The 19,855-nt window shown below is 34.9% G+C and overlaps 1 protein-coding gene across 1 annotated transcript in view; it reads right to left on the reverse strand.

Annotated features, from left to right (window-relative positions):
- Positions 1–19,855, reverse strand: part of LOC105209043 (netrin-B) — a 208,098-nt gene that overhangs the window by 85,118 nt on the left and 103,125 nt on the right. The window lies entirely within an intron of this gene.

Below are 19,855 nucleotides of genomic sequence, written 5' to 3' on the forward strand. Positions count from 1 at the left end.
GAACTCAAAAGAGGCTTGTGAAAAGTGGCTGTCCAATAGGCATATAACAAATTTTGACGAAAAATTTGGCATACCACCACGTGGTGACAAATATTGTATAAGTAATGAATATCACTTTTTTAGGTGATTTCGGTTCAAAAACGTTCCGCACAAAAATGGATTTCTAAAAAGCGCACAGCTGTGTTATTATTAGTTCGGGGTGGGTGGGGCACTTCCCTTAGGTCCATTAAAAGGCGTTTGGAATAATAGGAATATTATTAGTTAAATAAATATCTATTATTATGAAGAAAATGGTGTACAGTGTACAAAACTTTTTTTTCACCAGTTCTGATCAAAAAGTAATTTCGTTTTACGCGGAAAAAAAAAATAATGGGGTTCATACTTTTTTATTCTCTATTCAACTATGGTATGCCGTTTTTCGTATTTGCAAAAATTGTAAAAAGTTATATGCCTACTGTCCAACTCATTTAGAATTACAGATCGAATTTAATCATATTTTATAAAGCCTTTTGAATGCATGATATGTCCTCGAAAGAATAAAGATCATTTGGAAATTAAAGCCACATTTCGGAACAGTAAGACTTGCGGCACATTAAAATATAATATTTGATTTAAATTGACTTTACCGAGATATTAAATCGATTTTCAAACTAAATTTATTAAAATAATGACTTAAAAGTATTTTCACTCGAAATAGTTACTCATACGCACTGTACACCTCTTCATTAAAAAAACTTAAGTCTGCAATTAACGTTCATTGAAAATTAGTTTATTAAATTAACGCAACTAATGCACTTTAATGACAACTAATACAACGCCACACACACGCATACAAACATACACTAATTATTAAAGAACTGCACAAAGCAATTAATAATCAACGCTGGCACGTGCAACAGCCACGACAACAAATGGCAACGACGACAGCAACACAGCTATTTCATTGTTCGACAAATGGCTGAGCGCGAATTCGCGAAAATAATGTAAATCAATTACTTAAAAAGTATTTGCAATGATTTACAGTTACCCCCGCCGGCGGTAAGGCGCATTCCGCAGACGCAATGCTGTGCCTGAGAATGTGCATTGAGAGCATTATGCTTTGATGTTGTTGTTATTGCTGTTGCGCATTTCGCATTTCGCCAGCTCAAGCTGTGCTTTCATTGTTAGTGCTCTTGCTTTTGTTGTTGTTGTTTTTTTATTGTTGTTTGTCGAGTGCAGTGTTATTTCGTCGATTGTCGCATTTGACAGCGTCAACTTCGCGCGCTTTGCACTTAAACTAATTTAATTAATGCGACACAACAATGACAACAAGCATAACAATAGTGCGAACAACAAGAACAACACAAACTACAACAATAATGATAATAAAAACAAAAAATAATAACAACAACAACAAGCCAACATCTTATAGCTGCTGCAATGGAATGTAGATAAGAGAAGAGGAAACAAAATTGTCTCCGATGCTGAAATCTGCAGCTCTTCGACAGCTATTTAACGGTTTATTTGTATGTATATATATATATTTATATATGTATGTGTGTATATATGTATGCAGTATTGTACAGCAGTCGCTGCATAGCGTCGCGGGCATTAACAATCCTTAAGCTGTCAACGACAAGCGTAATTTTCTTATAGTTCACAACGAAAATAATAACAACAACAACAACAACAACACAAATTAACGCTTCTGCAGGAGCGACACGATAAAATGGCAAGAGAAAATAAATAAATAAAATTATTTTAAAGTAGCGAAATGGAAAAAGTACCAGCGACGGAAATAAACAATAAACACATTTTTTGTTGTTGTAAAGAACATCTTCCAGTTCCTACATAAACACCGTCACACTCTCGTAGTTGCGCTATAACTGAACTTGCACCTTTACACTCATACAAAAACAAGGTGTGCCACCCAAACAGACCTCGCTGCTTGAACCCTGACCCAGCAACAGGACTGCACTAAAAACTGGTTTCTTCCTCAAAACAAAGTTTGTTGCCGCTGTTTTATGTGTTTTTGTATTTATTTTATTTTTGTTTTTGTTTACGCTGCTCGACACTACACCTGGACTCACCTTTTCTCACCTGCACCTAGTCGCTCATTGCGCAGTTGGACTTTTTCTTTAATTTCTCAATTTTTTTAATTTTTTTGTATTTTTATTTACCTTTCAACTTACTCTCCATGGCGCAAATTGTTTTTATTTTCTCATATTTTTCTTTTTTTTTTTTTCTTCCACAAAAATCTCGCAAACAATAATGTTTTCTCCAGAAAATACTTTCTAAGGTTGCTCAGCTTGTTGCAACAATTTCTTTGCACTTTTGCCTGCTGCCTTTTATTGCTTTATTTCCCTGCTTATTTACTCGTTTTTGTTTAAGTCTCGCTGTTGTTTTCGGTACAGCAGCCAGCGACGTCCAACTTTCTGTTATCAAAGTCCATTGCCGTCGCAGGTAATTTAATGACTTCCCGCTGTTTGCGCTGTCACTTTGCAGCTTCTTTTCACTTTGCGCACGGCTGGCGCTTGCACTTCGTATTGTTTTGTGTTCTTTGATTGCAAGTTGAGTGTATTCACTTATTTTGTAAAAATTGTTTTCGTTTTTTTTTTTTCTCTACTTCAAGGAAATTATATTAACGTTAATTAAATTTAGTTGAGTACAAGCTGTGAGTGCACTTTGTCGAACGCTGAGCTGACAAAATAAATCGTAGTGATATCGAGAAACGGGGAATTTTTAATGGTATAAATAAACATTAGGAGTTTCAGAGAGCTTGTTGTTATAATAGAAGAAGCCCATTATCTCCAAATAGTTCTTCAATAAAAAGTATTCTAGAAAATTAATTCGAATCTATAGTGCTTCTAGTCGTCTTATTGTTTCCATAAATATTTTATTTAGTGTGTTAATAGATCTGCCAGCACTAAAGTCCTTGCTTATACCATTTTTAGAAGAAATAATTTCATATTGATGTCCTTAGTATACGATTTCAATGCCGATAAAGCATAATTGAGTTGTAAAGTATTTAATTTCATTCAGTAAGTTTTATTTTTAGGCTTGGTTCCCTTTTCTCACTAAACTATACAGCCATATATTATGGCTGATATTATTCTAATGATATAACTCTGTGAAAACTCTGGTCTGAGTTCCACTGTTTTGATTTTGAAATCAATTTTTGGAAATAGAACATGAATAGCTTTCCCAATGATGATTTCTCCTACTTTATTTGTGCAATTTTTTTTAGCAATTTTTTTTTGAAAGGGAAGGAAATGAGTGCGGTATGTTAAGACGATAGTGTACTATATTTAAGGCTTAAAAAACAATATTTATTATTAAAAAATATTGAAATTTTTTCAAAGTTGTAAGTATTTTTCTGGAGCGCCTTGAGTCTGCACTTCGGTGCCGGTGATGGAGGTTGTGCGATGCATCTGAAACAGTCGAACCAAATTTTTTTTTAATTGTTATTAGTTTCTTTTCTTTATGAACCTAAAAAATACCGAAGAGGTTATAAAATTCCAAATTTTTTCGAAGTTTGAAAAAAAAATCACTTTTTTAAGAAAAAAAATTACTTTAAGTTGCAAAACAAGTAGTTTAAATAATACTTTTGTCCAACTTTTTTAGTTCAAATAGAAGATGATTTAATACTGAAGCTAGATCACTTTGGTTTTTTTTTCGATCGGACATATATTCTTTTTGCTATCACCGACACTGTTTTCTAACGCTTGTGAAAATGAAAACTCCACAAAATGCGCTTTAAAGTTCTGCCGGAACAGACGTTCGGCCGCTAAAACTGCTCTAGCTTCGAAAATATGTCGAATTGGCCTCTGGAATTTTAAAGACATTTTCTTGGAAAAGAGATTTAAAACAAAACAAAAAAATCTATTTTTTGAAGCCTGTAAAGCAGACTACTGCCTTAATTTCAATTTGTTATACATTTTCATTATCAAAATAGTTCTAATTTCATTTGTTCCATTTCACCCTTTTTTTTCATTTTAGTCAAGACAGTTTTCAATGATATCATATTTCTTCCATTAATATATATCCATGTCCTTCCTCACGACATCATTTCAAGCTGTATTCATTATTTTTTAACTCTTTCTGTTTTTTTTTTAATTCTTACTAAAAAACACTATTTTCATTTTATATATTATTTGATTCTATTTTTATAAATCGCCAGATTGTCTTAGTTCAATTTCCAGTGATTTCATCTAACTTCAATCCAATATTCTTACTTCATGCCGTAATTTACCTTTCATTACCTTTCCAGAACTCTTTCGCTTCTCATTTCCAAGCATTTCTTTCCCATCCATTACATTCTCATTTCATTCCAATTATTGGGCATGCTACATAGTTTCATTGTCATTTTATTGCAACTTCAATTCTTTAAAGTCCATTCTATAATTTATTTTCGATACGCTTAGAGAACACTCCTCCTGCTCATTCTCAGGCATTCCGTTTCTGTCCATTCCATTTCTACATTTCTCATTTCATTCCACTTACATCCAATTCCACTTCGTTTCATTACCAGTGCATTTCATTTCCATTTCATTCCACTACTTCAATTGTAAACTCCTTTCCCAACCTTTATTATCAAATCCAAAAATGCACTCCTTCTCCCAAACACATCTCCGCCTCGTTTATTTGCGCAGCAAAGCTTTTGCTTAGCAACACTTCTATCACTTTGCAAAATGCATTTCGTGCATTACTTAGTTTGTCATGCGGCAACATATTGCTCGCTTTTTGTTTAGCTGTCAGGAAGTTTTTAACCTCTTTCCGACTTAACAGCCATTTTATTTAACGAATTTTCAACTCTCCGACTGCAGACAAGAGTCGTTGGCATCACTGTACACCTTGACTATCGTGCCGACTATTACTTTGGCTTACGGCTGGCTGCGGCAGTTGCAGTTGCAGTGCCAGTTGCAAGTCGTTTCCGTTTATTGCCGCAATGTTGCTAAAAGTTTCCAAAGTTTTCCGCTACAAGTGAGCGTGCAACTTATTCTACCTGCTCTACGAGCCTCTTTAGTTACAAGCTGTAGCTTCCTCAACAACAGCTTCCTGCGTCTTTTGTGCTCATTATTATTATTGTTGTTGTTGTTGATATTGTTGTACTTGAACTCATAGCATTGTAGTAACTTTTGACTCTTTCCTCCAGCGTCACCGCCAACTTGCGCCTGTCTCATTTATAGGCTTCTCTCCCGACAGCCATTTAATGTCAACCGAGACCTCGCCGCCGCCGCCGCTGAGTTGGCGTCTTAAGTTAAGTTTGTTGAAGAGCTTAGAGCAGCTGAGACATTGATGTGATCTAATTTCGCAACTAAGTAGCTGTAAGTACTTCACTACTTCAGGTGCATGTGAACCGGGACTACATGTGTATGTATGTATGTATAACGGTTAAGTTGAGGCAAGCATGAGTTTGATAGTCTCTGCAACGTGCAACTTCACTGCAGTTGTAGAACTTTGCGAAATTGCCGCACGAATTACCGTCAATAAATCATATGTGACGGCAACAACAACAAGTACAGTTCAAGTTGATAGAGTTACACATTACAACAAACAAATTCATCGCTTAATACTTTCATTTCGATAGACTTCCACAGCCAAATCCAAATGACACTCGCCCTTAGAACTCCACACCCCTCTCTACTAAGTAGCAGTTTCAGCGCAAAGTTACCCCTTTTCGAGAGCTATGTATCCGCAGTCAGTCGGCTTAATCTCTCCCGTTGGGCATGTTGCCAGTCATATTTTGTTGCCTGTTGGCTGCCGTCCGCCAATATTTATATTTATTTAGGTCCATTGCAGCTAATAAATGTTGCCAATTTACTTGTCAAATACGAGCGTACTTGAGCGCTTATTTCGAAAGCAATGTGTAAATAATACAAATAATACAAATACAAATAAATAAATATAAATATTGCCTGAAAGCAGTCAATGAATAAATATTCAACAGCAGAAAAAGTTTGGCTTTTCCCCCTTTTCAAAGTGTATATACTACATACATTGATGGCTCGCAAGGGAAACAATAAAATTAGCAACAAGCATGACAACAGCAATAATGTTTAGGCCATCCATTCAGGCAATATATCGATATACTTTCCAAATAAATATATATGGATGATGCATTGAACTTTAGTTCGAACTTTTGGCAAAATTTAGAAGTGGGCACTTTTACTTTTCGAATTTATATACAAACATATTTGTGAGGAAATACCACACAGCGCAAAATATTGCTGCAATAAATATATGTGTATCAATACTTTTATACCATATACCTCCCGATATGTGATATGAAACATAGAGCCCTCGGGAATTTAAAAAAAAATTGTATCCAAGTACTGAATATATAAATTTACCGACCAATCTATAAAATATTATTTTCAAAGCGTTCTACTTATGTGGTATATCTGTATATTCCCCGAAAAAATGATATTCGAACCACAGAAAAACAAATTATAAGCATTTGCACCCGAGCGCCATCTAGCGACTTGTTCATTATTAGTCACTTGTTGACTATAAATAATTACCTTATGAAAAGCTAATAGCATGATACCAGGCCACATTTTGAGGTTTTGAAGTGTTGAACCACAGTACCTTACTTGAGAAACTATATCAACAAGAACTCTATTCGAGCAGTATCAAAAGCGTTTCAACTTTTATTAGATCCATAGAACTATGAACTAGTAGAAATATATCATAAAATCGGATGTATCATTGTAAATAAACTCAGGAGTGCCTTAAGACCCACCCAGATCTACTTGAACTTTTTCTTTAAAATGTTCCTGAATTCATCTTAGAATCATACTGTCTCCTGAGACTTGAACAATTTTCGAAGCTTAACATCATTGTCGAACTGCATTAAAGTACAGGAGAATGTATCAAAGTTAAAGACTATTTGTTAAACTTATTTAATTTCCGAAACAATATATGAAATTCTGTTATAAGGAGAGAAGGAGAAATCTATGAAAAAGAAACAGAATCAGAATCCAAAAAAAAACAAATAAAATTTGTCTGAACTTAAAAATACTTTATAAAAGTCAGTCATATCCAACCTTAAACTGTAATCCACTAAGGAATTCCCCAAAAGTTTAATCAACACTAACTCAAAATATGTTGAGAGATATTTTCTACAAGAAAGAAAACAAAAATGATCAGAATCCTTAGTCTCACTTAATCACAAGGAAATTAAAGGTCAATGAAGAGAAAACTAAAAATTAAACTGAAGAGAAAAGTTATCATAATATTGTCGCAGTATCTGTATTCAATGGATATACCGAAAAAAGCAGAAAATAATTTTCTTATCATCCTGCTTACAGAGAACCAAGGTTGTAGGCTCAACACCTTTCAATAGATAATATGGTTTCAAAAGGATGTGGCATTCAGTGTTTCCACTTCAGTTTCGATATCTACTTTCCGGCCATGAAATTTTGACGAGATTAGGTAAGTTAGAATCGACACTTATATGAAAGAGCTTTCTTTCCGATAATGCACAATATTAGAAATCTTTAAGAAGAAAATATAATATTCTAACTAAAATCTTAGTTCTTAGTTGTTATTCACTCGATTAAGTCTAGTTTTCTTTGAAACCTTGAAGGTTCCCGATTTAACCTTTTTTTCATATACCTTTTTTTTTTGTGAACCTAATTTGCTTTCATACTTATTCCCATAAGCATATTGCTTTAACTATACAGCTATTACAACCATAAGTAAATATTCTTACCCCCATTAGTCATAATTTTCCTAAAAACACCCAAGATGTGCCGCAACAATGAAAAAAGCGCATTCTGCTAGTCATTCATTGATGTTTACTAAGAAACCAAGAAAGATGAAAGAAAAAGTATCCTCCACACAAATAAGCCGGTCTAGCCAGACAAACATGTAAATACCGTAGATAATATTAATATATATATAAATAATGGTGTACTGTATGTGGCCGTGTGTTCACACATGTGTTTTAAGTAGCAAAAAGTTAAACACAAAATACTTTGTTGTACAACAAAACGAAATGAAGCTTGACAAACTACTATGTCCAAAAAGCAAGCAAAAAAGCAAGTCGTCAAGCGTTGAGACTTGTCTACACACAAGCCAAGAGCCTACCCAGAACGGCGGCTTGAAGTGAGTATTTAGTTCAACAACTTGTTGTCAGTGACGAAAACTTTGCATGAAAACAACCTTTTTCACTTACTACCCACATACAAGCATACAAGTATGTATAGCTGTGTATGTAAGTCTAGCTACCAGTTGCAAACAAGTTGAACTACGCTAGTACAACAACAATAAGGCGGTAGCTAATAAAAGACGCTGTCGAACATGACAAAGTTACCCTTTTAAGTACCAAAGGACGAGTGTAATTTCTGTGTACCAGCTAATTTATGTGCATATTAATGTGGAGTGAATGAGCACACATATACAGACATACATTCAATCAAACGTGAGTACGTACAAATTGTTAGCAGACGGAGTACATACAAAGATTTTGGTTGGTAAAAAGTTTGGCACTTGTTAAAATCAGCTTTGCATATGTTTGTATGCATGTGTGTGTATATCTGCATGAAATTAGTGTGTGAAATATGTTGACTAACTACATGCATATATACATCTCCTAGCGTCACTTCCTCTGCTTTAATTCAAAGTTTCTCTCAAGTACCCTTTTTTGGGTGCTGAAATCTGGTCCTTTGTGTCTGTGTCTGTGTTCTTATACACTAGTAAATAACTAAAAGCTTTGCTGCCAACCAAAAGCGGCGCCAAAGTCGAAGTCTCTTGAAATTAGTTTATCACAAAGTTCATTAACTCATTTAACTTGATGCATGAGCGAAATGCTTAAAAAGCGTTCTGCTGTGCGAGTCACTGCTGTTGCTGCTGTGCGCGAGCGTGTTTGGAATTTTAATGTAATCAGTGTGTTTTGGAAGCGGGCTTTTGAAATTTTAATTTCATAATTTTGGCAAAATTTTATTTGTTTATAGAAGTGTGAAATGTAACGCGGTTGGATGCTCAATTTCTATTTGGCGTCAATGAAAATTTTAGTTCTTAATTTCTTGGAACTTTCTGAACAATATTTCACGACAAAATAATTCCTTTCTGTTTACAATATTATATATATAGTTTCCATATACCATGAGGATAGTAGGAGTACGACTGGTTACTATCTCCTTTCACTTTTAAGCCCTATTTTATCTTAAAATTTTTAGAAATGAAATCCCGACATCCCAGTTTCATGAATTCCTATTGAGAAAAATTTTAGTTCAAAGTGATATTGACTCAAATTACTATAAAAATACCAATCTCTCGACTCAAATTTGGATCATCTGAACAATGAGAGTAACACACGCTGAGAGGAAATGTATAATGAGTTAGATTAATTTAAGTACTCTGGATGACTTTAGTCAGTTCATTTTCGATGTTCGAAAAATATGCCGACTTTGAAGTAGAAATTGCTTTCAGAATATTATATTTTCACTTCCAAGACTCCACTCTATTATACTCGCCATATCCAAAACTAGGTTAGGTTAGGTTTGTAATCAGATCTCTGCAAAAACACAGAAGATGTCACTTAGACAGCTTAGAGCGCTGTCCATTGTGATACCAGATAAAACTCCATGTGGACCGAAGCCCTTAAGATTCATCAAACCGCTTGGAATCTCTTACGAATTTCTTTAAACGGCTAATGTCGATTCCAGCCAATTCGCTAGGATCGCCGAAAAAAGGCCTTTTGTGGTGTTTCAACATCAGTCTAGCAAAAGCTGGACAATGGAGAAGGAAATAATTAGATGATTCCCTTGCCTTCCTCCATACAGCTTTGACAGCTGGAATCTGCCACGATCCCAAGCCTCAACGCATGGGTACCCATTGGACAATGTCCAGTAAGCACACCAATGATCGCGCTGAGATGGACCTCTCCCAGAGAAAGCAGTTGAGAGGACTTCTTACGCTCCACAGAGGGCCAAAAGGACCTCCTCACTGCACAAGTGCTGGTTGTTGACTGTTGACCAGCGTTTGACGAGCTCATGCGTAGTCTGCATGTCTAGCGCTCTTGCGCAGATATCAAAGAATAGCTTGCGTCAAAATGTTGATCCACAGTTCTCAGAAAATATGAGGATGCTTGGTTTCTCGATTACCATATAAAAGTTTGTTATTGGCTTGAATTGTTTCGAACATTCAACTTCTGAGAATTCAATCAGAACCAAATGATTCACCATTCTCGAGCTAAAAGCTTCAAAATTTTAGTCACTGAACTAAGTAAATAGGTATAAATCTACCACAGGTTAAGAAAAAAAATTGGATAGTAGAGGTCAGACTTCCCGTTATTTGCTGAATATCAACCACTTACTATCAATATGAACTCTAACACCGACTATATTAAGATTTGGATGCATTAGGAATAAGATTTATAAACTTATTACGAACTATTGGCAACCCTAAAGCCCACTTGAAGTCTACTCATTTGATAGTTTTTCGAATAACTCTAGTTTAGTTAACCAATATCAGTCGGAAAGCAATATCATTAAAGAAAGTCAAAGACATTGTGTTCTATTGCTCAAATATTGAATCAAACCTGCAAGTGATTTAAGTTTATAGATTTTCATAAGAACTTCCTTTTCACATCTACCAATATTGCACTTTCCGCCATTTTATTGCTAATATCATTTTTATTTCAATTTTCTATAATTCTCATGATTCTCTCAATTTTCTTCTCAAATCACATCCTTTCAATATACTTTAATTTTCAATTTTTACTGCTTCTCTCTGTCTCACTTTTTTCATAATGCGTGCATCTGCGCCGCCATTTTGCCTTCGGAAAATCATTAAAAAAGCAATAAGCACAATTTTCGCACTGCTTATGAATTTCAATTGGCTATGAAAAATTTTATGAATTTTTATTCCATGAGCATTTCTTGCACGCATATTTTTGCTTATTTTACTTGAAGCTTGCTGCACAGACTGTGTCTGGGTGCGTGGGGGAAATCATAAAATTACGCGAAATTGTTTTTATTAGTTATGCAAGAAAGCAAGAAAAAAGTTGGATTGGAAGTATGTTGGTAGAGAAGTCTTTGATTCAAACACAGGGTGTAACTGTTTGGCATTATTAAAATTTATATAATGATGTAGTGCTACCTAGATATATAATACATATGTATGCAATGTAATATAATTCTCGACTCAAGACAGATGTATTTTCTCTCCAGACTCTGTATCATCCACTCTTTAAGGGGCCAAGCTTTTAAGGGTCGATAGCTATAGAGGATTAATTTCATCTACTTTCTTCAGTGATCTCTTCAATGATGGTAATGAGAGCAATATAATTGTTTCTTCATAGTATTTCCCTACAAAATGTGGAAAACTGAGACACCCAAGAATCATTATACGTCACTGCAGTAAATTTAAAGTTGATTGATGCCTTGACCTTCAATTTTTTGACGAGTCATAAGAGGATAAAGAAATGTATTCACTTTTGTTTTAAATTTTGAAATTCATGGTTAAGCATGAGTCTCTCAGGCTTTCTAATAACTCTCTGAGTAGGTTTTTGGAGTAGTTATTCATATTCTTTATGATTTTAGAGCAAACTGATCTGTAAAAGCAGAGTTTTCTATATTTCCAACAATACAATTTTAGTATTCTCCGGTGCTTCTCTGCTGTCAAAACTTGAATATTGACGCTGGCGGTGACAGCTGGCAGCTATTGCCCGAGGCGCTGGGAAAACAAATATTTCTGCTCATTTCTGAGTATTGGCATGTTTAAAAAATGGTTCTAGATCTTCTCTTTATAGCAACTGCAGCTCTTGTTGTCGAGTTTGTTTTTGTTATGTTAGCAATTTTTCTTGCTCCCGCTACCTTTGTCACTGTGGTTTTTATTACGCAGACAATTGAGATTTGTATGCTTTCTTTTTGTCTTTATTTTCTATGAACTCACATTTTTATACTCGTATATATTGGTATATATGTATATATATATGTGTAAATATTTATACATATGTATATCACCGCTAGCATCTTCAGCAGACAAAAAAATTTTGAAGACTTTCGTTTGTTTTATACATAACTTCCCACACCCTAACTACCGCACGAGTCAATCAACAACTGTTTGGCAAGAATTTTTGCGCACGCAACACTATATGTATATCTACTTATATACATGTATTCTACTCATATATCTATTTGTCTTCGTATGTCTTACTTCAATTTGTTTTGGCATAAATTGATGTGACACCAAATATGCTTATCTGTCAAATCAGCAATGGCAGGCGTGCATGAAATATTATTTTCGAGCATACTAATGAAATGTGTAGAAGGAGATATACATATCTAAAAAAAGATATAAGTATATATAGCAAATATTTCACACACATGCACGCCAGCTTACTTTTAATATACGTACAATGCCATATATAAATATTTTTCTTCACACTCTTCCTCTCTCAACATCAGCAAATACTCACAACGAAGTTCCACGACTTGCTGCGCACCTTTATCTACCTTCACACACTCACACGCCTTCATTATGCGACTGAAATAAAAGCTCTGACAGCTCGTACATTTCATCCGTTTTACCACTGCCGGTCTACTATATAAATTTTCTACGTGCTTCATGCCTGCCGAGTTATTCAATTCGCATGATTTGGCTTTTATTCTATTTTACGAAATTTCTTTTCTATTTTTTATTCATATTTCCTTTTTCTTTTTTTGTTTTTAGGTGAAACACTTCATCATCACACATATATGTGTCTGCTTTTCTTAAATTTCCTTACTCACATACTCCATACTCTGCATAAGCGAGCTTCCACGGCGTATGAGTAACATATGAACCTTGCACAGCAGCCAACTACTTAGCACGCCGTCTTATATTACCGCTGTCAATTTAGATATTATATATTTCATTCATTTCTGCAGGCATTTTTCAGACATCTTTCACTTCGGTTTGGCTACACACATGCGTATTTGCATGTATGTATTCTTGTGTTATATTTATATGTGTCTGCTGCCACAGGCAATTTTTGTGCGAATTTCAAAAATGTTGTAGCATTTCATTGCTTCAAATTACCACAGCTGTGGTGTGATATATATTTGCACTTTACAACGCGCACATTTCACTTAGTGCAATCTTTCATTTTATTTGCGCCCGCAGCGATGTCTGAGTGTGCTTTTTGGTGATTGTGGTAAGTAAAAGAGGGTTGGATATCAGTAGTTATAAAGGAAATGTGTCTTATTTCATTATTTTAGAGAAAGTATCGCGCATTAATTACTAAAATTGTATTTCTGTATAGTTTTAATGGAATTCTGAACGAAATCTAATCTTCAAATATACTCTAATATATGCTATATTTTCCTTCGACTCGAAATACTAATATTTTTATGAAATTAAGGCTGTGAAAATATCACTAAACAAATCATATTAACACACTGAAATATTCTATTCAACCACACCATATATCATGAATATTATAATACACCACCATGGCGTATACGCAACCTCACTCAATTTCAGTACTAAGCTACCCACAACATAACAAAGAAATACCACACCCATATAACAATAAGTTCACATTCCTTGTTATTATTATACGGCTGTTATAGATTAAAATACCAACACATTCTGAGGAAATCGTCTCCTTCTTTATGCGCTTTATCCTTTCGACATTCTCATGCCTCGCATATAACAAAGCGAAATCCGCGCGTTAACTGCTAAGTATTGCTAAGGAAATAGCAAAACAATGCAACGGAAATTTTCTATTTTCCGCTTATTTAAGATGACAATACACAGCGATTACAAAAACAATAACAAAAAAAGAGCATAAAACAGCAACAAAACCTGGCAATACAGTATAAAAGGAGGAGAGAAACAAAACAAAAAAGTGCCATAAATTTTTGCGCGCATCATTTTTTATTTCACTTCCACACTTTGGTTGGAACAACAATAATAGAACGCTTTATATTATAGCTGGTTACAGAAGCAATAAAAAATAGCGAGAAAAACAAAATGTTGCGTTTGAAGTGCGGAAGTGACAAATCTTCTGACGCGAACAATAAGCAAGCGAGAAAATAATTCACATTAACAAAGCGAAAATCAGCTGTGCAGAGGAAATGCTGATAGTTGTGCGCGACATTGCTTCAGCATTTCCTTACAACGCCATGCCGCTGAATTTCAATTGACATCCGCCAAATGAATGGCGCGAAAAGGCAGAGGGATTGTAAGGGTGAAAGAGAAGGAAACGAAAGGGGTAGAAAAATAAAATGGATGACAGTGTTAACAGTTAGTTATTGTTGTGATAAGAAAAGGAAGGAGGTAGGAGGTAGGAGGAAGGAAGGAAACTTGGTAGATTGAACTGATTGCTGGGCTTGGAACAAGTTCCGTTTTCGCGGAATAGGCTAAAGAAGATAAAGCAATAACAAAAGAGGAAGGGAGAAGAAAAGAAAGAGGTTATATGAATATTATACAACTGTGACCCACAAACTGTATTATAATAACGGGGCTTTTTAAGGTTCTTACTGAAACTTATCTATAAGGACTTTAAATTCGAAATATCCTGAAATTTTTGGCCAAAGACCTCGAAATATAATCTTTTTTCTACAGTTTCTTTGAAATATTTCGGAGGCAAATTAAAAAACAGTTCTCTGGTCTGGACTTTCTCTCTCTCTCTCACCTTTTGAATACTTTCTCACAGACCTTTTAAAGAAGCTGTTATACAAACAACAGCACAATGAAGTACAATGATTTCGAATAAATATAATGATAACATGGAGAACGAATTATGGTCCAGAATTCGCTGAATATTTGAATATTGAATATTAATATAGCTACTTCTTATTGTATTCAATTCTAATTAAGTAATTCAAATTCATTTCCTAAGACTAATATGGATTTACAAAATACCTATTAATAAGAAAATTCCAACCTCCTCACATATATATACGAACAAATTTAATATTAATATTTTCTACTTTGCATGTTCGCTAAAGATACTCCTACCTATGTTCTGGCCTAAGGCGTTTTGTGTCATGCACGCCGTCCTTATACTCACACCCAAGCATTCACACCCAAACATTCAAATAGCAATAGTATGTGTATATATGATGCGCCGAATGTATTCACTCCTACACAACTGTGATTTGATGAGCGAAAATTTTGCACAGGTGACAGTTAATACAACAATAATAATAACAACCGTAAAACGTCGCAATCACGATAAGCCAAATCATGCTCACAGTTAAATATATGCATGAGATTATGAATATGCGACTGCTTATATGTATTTTATATGTGTATAGATGTATGAAGTCATATACAATTTAGTTGAAAGTAATAAACAATGCTAATATATATAACGGTTATGATGTGAAAACGACGTGAAATTCGCTTTAAATATGATGCACGCGAAAGCGAAGAGATACGTGTGAGATAAGCATTACAAAAAGCAAGGAGGTACATTGGCGCAGAACTTACTTTTGAGAGTATAAAAAAATAAATATAAGATTGTAAGATTCATGGTAACTCCATAGTTATTTTGAATAATTTAAAATGTTCAAATTTATAAACCATAAAGCCAAGATGTGATGTAGTATTGAATCACATGATATAATTTCTTATGGCGTAAACCGAAAATAATTGATTTCAAATATGTTTCAGCTATAAAATAACCTCATATAGTGAGAATTAATGTGAATTTGTGAATTAATGGATATTTGATTTAAAAATTTCTTCATGTTCTATAAGAGATGCATAGATATGAGTGACATGGCATGATGTGATATTGATCATATGATGTTATATTTCATATGATTTTTTTAAACACATTATAGCACAAATGGAAACAAATTTTCTCAATATGATAAAAAATTAGTATGATGTGATGCGATAAAATACGATACGACTTAATATTTCTTTAAGCAATGTGATGTCATGTCATGTGAGCAAATATATAGCTTATTCTAAAGGAATGATATTAGTATGTCTGGAATCGCTAACCACACAAACATTTTTGAGAAAATTGATAAAACGAAATTATTTTTATTACAACATTATTTTATGATGTGACTTCATATGAATTGAATTGAGGAAATATCACATCATATGTTATATTGTAATATGACTCATGCAAAGTGACAAAATTTGCTCTCAGCAATTATTTTCAACATTGCGGTTGTGTTTTTATTCACTTTAAGTAAAATTTACTCATCTTGTGATTTTTTAGTATATGATGTGATGTGACATACCATGATGTGATATCACGTCTTATAATAATAAAAGAAAAAATTTGTGAAAAACTTGAATTTTCAAATTTTAGAGGCGTAATGGTAATTTGAAAACAAAAAAATGTTAGCTAAAATGAGTTGTGACATGACATCGCAAGACACAATTTATTGAATTTAATTGTATACGATATGCTATGATGTGATAATTAGAATTGATGTGTGTCATAGAATTTATTTATTAATAGGAAAAATTCTGTATATTTCGAATCATATGATACATGATTGACAACATCACATCATAATTACATATGCCATAAATAAATTTCACTCTTAATTTCTCAAAATTCTTTTAACTTTTTCAACCACTGTCGCGATTTGACGTTTGCCAAACAGGTATGCTTATCACGCATAAAATCCTGCCACCAATTCTTAATGCACCGCAAATATGTATGAGAATGTGCCACAAAAAAATCAAAATACACATATAAAATAAGAAACGGTGAAAAAATGAAGTAAAATCAAGCTAACCTGTGCGCTTGCAAACTGAAGCGACGCTGAACTTTACTCATCAAAATTCAGTGATGTGTCACGTTGTCAGCCGAAAATATGAAAAACAGAGACGACTGAGGTGGCTGCCAAGCAGTAGCAACAGCAAGGGACACAATTTGCAACGCATGAAACCTTTCAACTCCCACTCGTTGTAAGAGAGCGCCAGGATTGTGTGTATGTATGTGTGCAGATGATGAAGTAAGTGACAGAAAAAATACCACTCATTCCATTTACTTCTCAATTTTTGTTTTTGGTCTGACAACGTGCAACATGCGCGTGTCACCGCAGCCACAGTGCAATTTGTGCGATGCCGCGTGCGAGTTAGAGACACACAAATACACGCAGATGTATGTATGTATGAGTGAGCAGCTTTTCCAGGTAGTCACACGAGCATCGTCGCGTTTCAGTTTCATTTTATTTAGTTGAGTTGGCGGCCGCCATTGCTGTGCGCAGTTTTCATGCAAATTAAATTTGAATAATCTTCAATGAGCTTTAAAAGAAATGAAGCTGCCGAGTTGTTGTTGGTGGTGGCGGAGGAAGGCAAGGAAAATGAATTTTATGCGCAACATTGCACACCGTTGGAAATGTAAGTAAATACGAGCAGGAGACACAGGCAAACGAACACACATATATATTCCTGTAACCCCAACCACCTGCCTCAACACCCACTCGTGTACACCGGAAGCGGAAACTCGCATACACTTGTGCTCGAGGCGCTTTGCTAGCTAATGTATTCATGCTGAAAATTTGTTACGTGTGGTTCCACCACGCGGGGGGTGCACGCTCGTTGGACTGGGTGTGATGCTGGTGCAAATGCGAGAAATAATGAAGTTCGAAGCTGCTGTGTGAAATTTAATGTAAATAAAATGTGAATCTTCAAAGCGCCTTAAGTTGATAGCGCCAACTTGCAGGTGAAGTCGCAGTGACAGTTTGCGCCAAGCAACAGACACACAGACACTTACTCCGGCACTCACTATACTTTTTGAAGCGCAAAGCTTTTAAATCTCTATAACAGGTTTTGGAAATTATTCCGCCTGTGTGCAGATTTCGAAATTCGGCAAAAGTTTTGATCTCCGACCTGTTGTCGTTGGTGGTTGTTGGTTGCAGCGAGGAGGGAGGGAGAAGCAATTAGAAAGCAGTCACATTACTTGTAGCGGCTTAACCAGTGCACCAAAAATGAGAAACTTCATGTGGAGCAAGAAGTACTGTTTATTCGTTGGTACGAGTATTTGTTTAGCCGACTCCGCTCTATTACATTATTTGTTGTTGTTGTTATTGCTTAAATCGTAATCAATCTCGCGCTTTATATGCATGACGTAGCATTTTGCGCGCAGCTTTAAAATTATTTTATTTTCTCTTCTCAACCAAACTTTGGTTTTTCCTCGAATACAGACATATATACATACATTGTTGTTTTTGTAGACAAATTTGTTTTGCTTGTTCCGCTTTTTATTTGTTCGTCTTCTAAGTAAACATGTGATGAGCATGCAATATTAAAGCAAATGAGCGCAATATTTACCAAGCAATTGATTGTTTGTCGACATGAAAGATTAAAAAGTTGTGCTTTATTGTTGTTCGTATGTGTGTGTGTAGCATCACATGTGTGATCAAAAATGTTCAAAATGTGACAACTTGTGACAAGGAGGGGGGAGTTGTTAAAAAGTCCTTAAATTCGTGTGACGTAATTTATGGATGGCCCCTTCACTATATTCGATCCGTCAAGTGCATCTTAGTTCTCCGTTAAGGTTTTGTATTCGTTAGAGAATGATAAAGAGGGTATATAAAAATTCAAGGAGGCGTTACGATATGCTCGTATGTTCCCATATGCTCTCTCGAAGTAAAATCTAATCACTATAATATGCTTCTCTCAATAGAATGAAATCGGAAAAACCTATAGTCCACTGAAACAAATTTTACAAAAGAAAACCTTTGAAGTTCCAAGTTTCATTGTATCTTAAATAAGTAATTTCATTAATAAGATCTGTGAAGTTAGTCTGTCCAAAAAATGTAATCTATACTAATATTATAAAGAGGAAAGATTTGTATGTATGTTTGTAATAAATAAACACAAAAACTACTGCGCCGATTTGAAAAATTCTTTCACCATAGGAAAGCTGCATTCACCCGAGTAACATAGGCTATATTTATTGCTAGAATCTCAACTTCCTGAAATAGTTCCCCGGTGAGAAACTAAAAATCGTCTTGCAAGTCAATCTCTTCGCATCCCAATCGCATGCCAGAGAGTCGAGTAACAAGTGGTCGCAGCTGCTTGCTGAACAAAATTTCAAAATCTCCCGCTCTTTAGAGTCGAGTACGAAGCGTGTGCAGCGGCTTGAAGAACAAAATATTACAAATATACAAGTTCGCACTAGGACGTAGAGCTCTGAGTGTTCCCAACGCCTTCATAATCAGAGAGAAAGACAACGGTCACCAAAGACTAGATAGGTCATAATCAAGTTTTAGCTCATTGCTAATAAAATATAATTTCATGTTCGATATTTCGAAAAGCAGTAATATCAGCAGGAGTGCCTTTTGATTTGCTTTCTCTGCTTAGGGATAAACTAGAAATCTCAATACCAGGAACTTAACACTTTCCACAATCAAGACAAATCTACTCCACTCACTCTCTGTCAAGCTGCCCCCACAAGCGATATTCAAGCGTTAGCAATTTCCTATGCATTTTCAGTTCAACATAATTACAATGAATTTAAGGCAGTACACTTGCTCGCCAGCTGCTTATCCATATAATTATCTCCTCCCCCATACTCAGTCATTTACTAACTGAGAAATGGACAGTATTTGCATAACTGCTTTTCCTAAGTCCACATAAATCCCAGCCGCGAATGGAGATAATAAAGAAAAGCAACAAAACGCCAAGATGATGGCAAGGCGAGTAACCTAATTATTTAACGTTAAATAACGGAGCGATTGCGTAAGGTGGTGTAATGGCGAATGGGTGATAGAGAAGTGTAAATATAGCAAGGAAAATTAAAGCGAAGTGTAAATAAATTATGTATGAAGACAGGATGACAAACGGAAGAAGTTTAAGGTGGACCAAGGGAGAAAGTGTAGTTTACAAAAAAAATGTTTTAGCAGAGAAAAAATGTTTTTTTGTAAAGAAAAGTTTATCGATATAGCTGGATTAG

Source organism: Zeugodacus cucurbitae, chromosome 5, assembly GCF_028554725.1.
Source record: "Zeugodacus cucurbitae isolate PBARC_wt_2022May chromosome 5, idZeuCucr1.2, whole genome shotgun sequence".
In the NCBI taxonomy this organism is placed as follows: Eukaryota; Metazoa; Arthropoda; class Insecta; order Diptera; family Tephritidae; genus Zeugodacus; species Zeugodacus cucurbitae.